The sequence below is a fragment of the Thalassophryne amazonica genome, chromosome 13 (assembly GCF_902500255.1).
Source record: "Thalassophryne amazonica chromosome 13, fThaAma1.1, whole genome shotgun sequence".
NCBI lineage: Eukaryota > Metazoa > Chordata > Actinopteri > Batrachoidiformes > Batrachoididae > Thalassophryne > Thalassophryne amazonica.
Genome location: NC_047115.1, coordinates 39,025,474 through 39,031,473, shown reverse-complemented (window position 1 = coordinate 39,031,473; position 6,000 = coordinate 39,025,474). Strand labels below are relative to the sequence as shown.

Here is a 6,000-nt window from a genome sequence, read left to right as displayed (position 1 = left end):
TTTAACTTATCGTGCAGGGTACAGCCAACTGCAACACACAATCGTGACATTCTGTGTGAAAACTGGTGTATATTAAGTAGAAAAAGCTGCGGCAGAACACTGCGAGCACGATGGACGTCAAGTAGGAAATGAGCGTGACAGCGGTTTGCTTTCAGCGACCGACTGTACCTATTGTCACCTTCCTAAAATAATGGCCTAAGTCACTTTTACCCAAAAGTAATTTTTTTTCTTTTTTTTTTTTTGCCTAAATCATCTCCCTATGATGCTGGCCACCTGTGGTAAAATCACTTAAATCTTCACATGAGGAGATCATGCAATTCCATCCCAGTTGTATAATGGCCCATCTCAAGTGTGAATTAAGCCATATTATTTTGCCTGAGTCAAAAGAGTATGTGACTTAGGCAATTTTAAAAGCTTTTCAAAATGGCGACTACTTCAGGAAAATTAAACTCTACTCAGCCACTGAAGCTCTGGCGTTTTCTCAAAAACATGAAAACATGACGTAGGCCATTATTTTTTAGAAAGTTAACGATATAATAAATATGTAGCCCAAACTCCATATTAAAAAAATTTTACTTTCATATATTTCCATAATATATAATCTGCAGGCTAGGAAAACCTTACTATGTACGTAATTTATATAAGACGACAGAGTGGGACGGGTACACTCACTCACTCCAGCGCTTCCACTCACCGCAAATGGAGCGTACAGTTCTGTCACACACAGCTTTTCTCTCTTTCATGAAGGCTGCTCTCTCTGTTTTCTTGTCGTCTTCCCTTCCTTTCGCCGGGATATTTTACTTTAGTTTTCCCTCCACGGGGTATTTCAGTGAGTGGATGATATCAACACAGACTCCGCGAGACTCCAGCATCACGACAGAGCGGCGCGAGCCAGGAGAGGAGGAGGCGCGCGCGATTAAAACAAAATAAAGAAGAAGAAGAAATATAAAATCTGCGTGGAATACAAACAACACAGCGGGAATTTATCTGGAATCCCGGCAAGTTTGGACGGATTTCACCTCATTTTACGGTACAGGTGCGTAAAGGGGACGCACAGCTGCAGCTGGCTGATGGTTGGCAGTTTCGTCGAGAGGACTGAGTGCCTCTGAGCAAGGTGAGTGACCAGGCACCTGTGTTTGCTCAACATATTAGTTACAGATTCAGGACTTTTGTAACAGAGCAGAATGACCAAAGTTTTGGTACGAATTATTAACACGGAATTTCTGTTGGATAATTTGTCTAATTTACAAGGACCATTTCCACAGTTTTAGTTACTGGTAAATTACCTTTTTATATATACCCTTCAATAAAAAAAAAAAAACTGAAAACTGAAAACTGAAAAGCTTTATGCAGTGATATCATATTGAGAACATTGCCAAATCGTTATTTTTAAAACCAAAAACAAAACAGAAATTAGCCAGATTGGTTTTGTTTCATAAATTACTTAAGGACAAATCTATCAGATTACTTCAGTAGTGTTTTGTGTGCATAAATTAACTGATTAGCTGAATAATCATTTCTGCATTACATGCCATTTAATCAGATATAACATATAGCATTGATAAAACTGCCATTTGGTGCTCTAATGATTTCAAAGTATAAAGACTGTTGTTCCACTATAATACTCCTAAATGTGATGGTTCTGTCTATGTGGTGTTCCCTTGCTGACCAGAGGTGTGAAGTTATTTTGTTTGACCTCCGTTTCATTTTTTTTAGTGAGGACAAGTTAGTTTGTTGGAATTTAATTAGAGAGTTTCTGTGGAATTTATGGATTTCATAATATTCTAAATATTATAATATTTGCAGCTATTACTGTTATTGTGTAGGCACCACAAGAAGGACATCCATTAATTCCAAAGATAAAAGCATTGTCTGCAAACATTTCCTCACCAACAAATGCACCAAGTTACTGGATTCCACAATCAAAAACCCAGTCCATGCCAACATTAAAGAGAAGAATGAAAAAGAGGAATTTAATGTTGCTTAAGATTGTGGGTTTCTGGGTTGCTTAAGATTGTGGCACTTGTGAGTCTGAGTGAGGAGTCTGAGTGTGTGGATTTGTGATTGTCCTATATCAAGACAAGAGCCAGTCTTTCAATGACTTCCTGGAGTCAGCTGTCAGAACTGCATCAGTGTGCTGCGGAAAATTTCAAACGTGTACATGGAGACATTCATTTATCTTGGCAGTGACATTTATGACTCTGGTTCCTTGGTCTTTGACACAGAGAGATGCCTGAGAAGATCTTATGGATTTATGAGGTTCCTGGACTGATGTCATTGGTACTAACTAGGTCTTTTCAGAGGATCCTTGTGTACCACTGGAATGACTTTCTAAAATGTTTGTTTCTAGCAGTTGGAAAAGGCAAAAGGGACGCTCATGTGTCACCTGGCTTTGGCAGATAGACGGTTACTTTCCACAATTGGAGGTGGACCGGTTGTCTGCCTGCGTGGTTACCATACAGGACCCAAGAACAACTCCATAGTATAGTAGATTTGACGATGTGAGGCACGAACACATGCTATCCTACTTTAGCTGTTTCATTTAGGCCAAACGCAACAAATAGTGCACCCGGAAAGTATTCATGGCGCTTCACTTTTTGCACATTTTATTATGTTACAGCCTTCTTCCAGAATGGAGTAAATATTTTTTTTCCCTCAAAATTCTACTCACAACACCCCATAATGTCAACATGAAAAAAAGGTTTTTGAAATTTTTGCAAATTTATTAAAAATAAAAAAACTAAGAAATCACATGTACATAAGTATTCAACCCTTTAATACTTTGCTGATGCACCTTTGGCAGCAATTACAGCCTCAAGTCTTCTTGAATATGATGCCACAAGCTTGGTGCACCTATCGTTGGGCAGTTCTGCCCGGTCCTCTTTGCAGCACTGATCGAGCTCCATAAGGTTGGATGGGGAGCGTCGGTGCACAGCCATTTTCAGATCTCTCCAGAGACATTCAATCGGATTATTGTCTGGCCTCTGGCTGGGCCACTCAAGGACATTCACAGAGTTGTCCTGAAGCCACTCCTTTGATAACTTGGCCGTGTACTCAGGGTCACTGTCCAGCTGAAAGATGAACCATCAAGAGCGCTCTGAAGCAGGTTTTCATTCAGGATGTCTCTGTACATTGCTGCATTCATCTTTCCCTCAATACCTGACTAGTCTCTCAGTTCCTGCTGCTGAAGCCCATCCCCACAGCATGATGCTGCCACCACTATGCTTCACTGTAGGGATGGTGCTTGGTTTCCTTCAAACATGACACCTGGTATTCACACCAAAGAGTTCAATATTTGTGTCATCAAAGGAGAGAATTTTGTTCTGACAGTCCTTCAGTTGTCTTTTGGCAAACTCCAGGTGTGCTGCCATGTGCATTTTCTTAAGGAGTGCCTTCCGTTTGGCCACTCTACCATACAGACCTGATTGGTGGATTGTTGCAGAGATGGTTTTCCTTCTGGAAGGTTCTCCTCTCTCCACAGAGGAATTCTGGAGCTCTGACAGATTGACCGTCAGGTTCCTGCTCACCTCACTGACTAAGGCCCTTCTCCCCCAGTCGCTCAGTTTAGACAGGCGGTCAGCTCTAGGAAGAGTCATGGTGGATCTGAACTTCTTCCATTTACAGATTATGAAGGCCACTGGGCTCAATGGGACCTTCAAAGCAGCAGAAATGTTTATTTGACCTTCTCCAGATTTGTGCCTCAAGACAATCCTGTCTTGGAGGTCTACAGACAATTCCTTTGACTTCATGCTTGATTTGTGCTCTGACATTGACTGCCACCTTTGGGACCTTATATGTGGACATGTGCCTTTCCAAATCATGTCCAATCAACTGAATTTTCAAAACTTTGAAAATATTACAATTTTACAAAATCCATAATAAGCAGTAATCTGACGGTCCACCAGCATGTTCTAGCAGGTACTGTGACATCCCACTCACTATAATTTTGTATTCTGTGAGTTCACATGCAACCCAGTTACATAGAAAAGGACATTTTTTTTTTACCTGGGGTCAACTGTTTGATAAACTGAAACTACTCTGTTTACATAAAATTATTGATCAGAAGTGAGCACAAGAGCTCTTCAGTCTCAGATGGTGATTGATTCTGCCTTGACTGTATTCTGCTGTACTTTATGTGGCTACTGCAGACAGAGTGGCTGGCTGTCCTAGAATAGAATAGAATGATTAAAACATGCCATACTTATGCCTTCTGTTTCATCACAGGTGACAGTAGTGCTTTTCTGTGTTTCATTGTGTTTGTGGTTGCACCCTCAAGGTTATGTCAAAGTAATTGTAACAACTCTCCTTTAAGTTCATGCCAGTTCATGTGCATTGTGTGAAACCATTGAGGAAGTAAGCAAATATATTTTTTAAGAACAATAAAACAAAATATCAATATTTTCTTTTTTAAACAGTTAATTACCAAATTCATAATGTGGAACAGGACAGCACAATGGCTTAGTGATTAGCACTGTTGCCTCACAGCAAGAAGGTCATGGGATATTCCTGTCTGTGGAGTTTGCATGTTCTCCTCGTGTTTGCATGGCCAGGTGCTCCGGCTTCCTCCCTCAACCAAAGACATGCAGGTTAGGTGAATTAGAAACTTAAACAAAAAGTCTCCATAGGTGTGCATGCAGGTGTGAATGTGTTTTCTATATGTGGCCCTGACACAGACGGGCATCCCGTCCAGGGTGCACCCTGCCTTGTGCCCTATGAATGCTGGGATAGGCGGGTACAGAAAATGGAAGGATGGATGGATAATGTGGAAGTTATTGTTTATATCATTTGTTGAAGTAACCTATTTGCTCTCTCGCTCTCGCTCTCTCTCATCTCATGAGGAGGTGCTGAACTGCAGCTGGGGGAAAATCTATTTAACCAACTGGCATAATTTACCCTGTCCTCAAGGAATAAACGAGGAGGCGATGTTCTTAAAAAGTGCCTGCTTTAATTCTTATATGGATGGCTTACAAATAAAGTCCATCAAAGTATTCATACGCCTAAAAAGCAGAACGTAAACACCGAATCCACGGGTAAAAAGCAGCTTGCTTCCCGACTTTATTTAATAGGGTAAAGATTGACATGTATGTTTGAGTTCACAGCTGTGAGTTGCTCCATTTTTTTGTAAGATTAATGGAGCATTGTCTTTAGGTGCGAGTCTTTCTGTGCGCGTATGTTTTCCTCCAGGACCTCTCCATAGCAACAGGCAATATGTCTTCTTGAAATATATTTTTTCTCTCACACTTTATGTTGTGACCTTTAAACTGTGTGCATTGAAGTCTTTGCATTGGTGTGTGTGTGTGGACTTTTTGACCTTTCTGAGCTTACATTCATTAATTATTTAAAAAGCAGCTGGAAACAGCAGCTGTGTCGTTCTTCCACATCATAATATGGAATCTGTCGTGGCATCATTTCAAAATTATGTTGGATTTGAATGCACAAACAAATTTACACACTAAGGTGAATTTTGAAAAATCTTTACTGCAAAAAATTTCAAGTAAAAGCACAGATAAACAGAACAATCCAGAGTGGTAATATGTAGGTATTGCTTGATTTAGCACCTGGAACATCACACTGACAGTAAAATTAGGCATAAATTGATGCCAGAAAAAACAAAATGCTTGTTAGTAAGATGTGAGAAGTGCCCTGGTTGGCAACCACCCTGGCAGACAATCGGTTCAACTCCCACCTTCCAAAAGCCATTATCAGTCTGCCACAAGCAGGTGATAAATGTGCATCCCCTTGGCCTTTTCCTGTTGTTCAGGTCCTCAACACCGAGATTCCTATGTGCTGGATCATCACACAGAAACACTCCACATGGCGATAATGTCATACCTGATGTAGCATATGTTAGTTGGAGACATAAACCAGACAAGTGGAGCTAAACCAATGCAGTCTGATACCTACCTCATCACATTTTGATGCAAAATGTTCATTTTGACCGAGCTTCAACATGTGATGAGTTGGGTGGCCACTTTGTGTCACTATGTGATGCATGAGCAA

The 6,000-nt window shown here is 40.6% G+C and overlaps 1 protein-coding gene across 2 annotated transcripts in view; it reads left to right on the top strand.

Moving 5' to 3' along the window:
* The first annotated feature begins 688 nt into the window (after positions 1-688).
* zgc:171482 (zinc finger protein) overlaps positions 689-6,000 on the top strand; it is a 288,673-nt gene continuing 283,361 nt past the window's right edge. Inside the window, exon 1 of one of the 2 annotated variants that reach the window (XM_034185159.1) lies at positions 689-1,114. The gene's annotated coding sequence lies outside the window, so the exon portion shown is untranslated. The remainder of the gene's footprint in view (positions 1,115-6,000) is intronic. The other variant, XM_034185158.1, reaches the window with a different exon arrangement.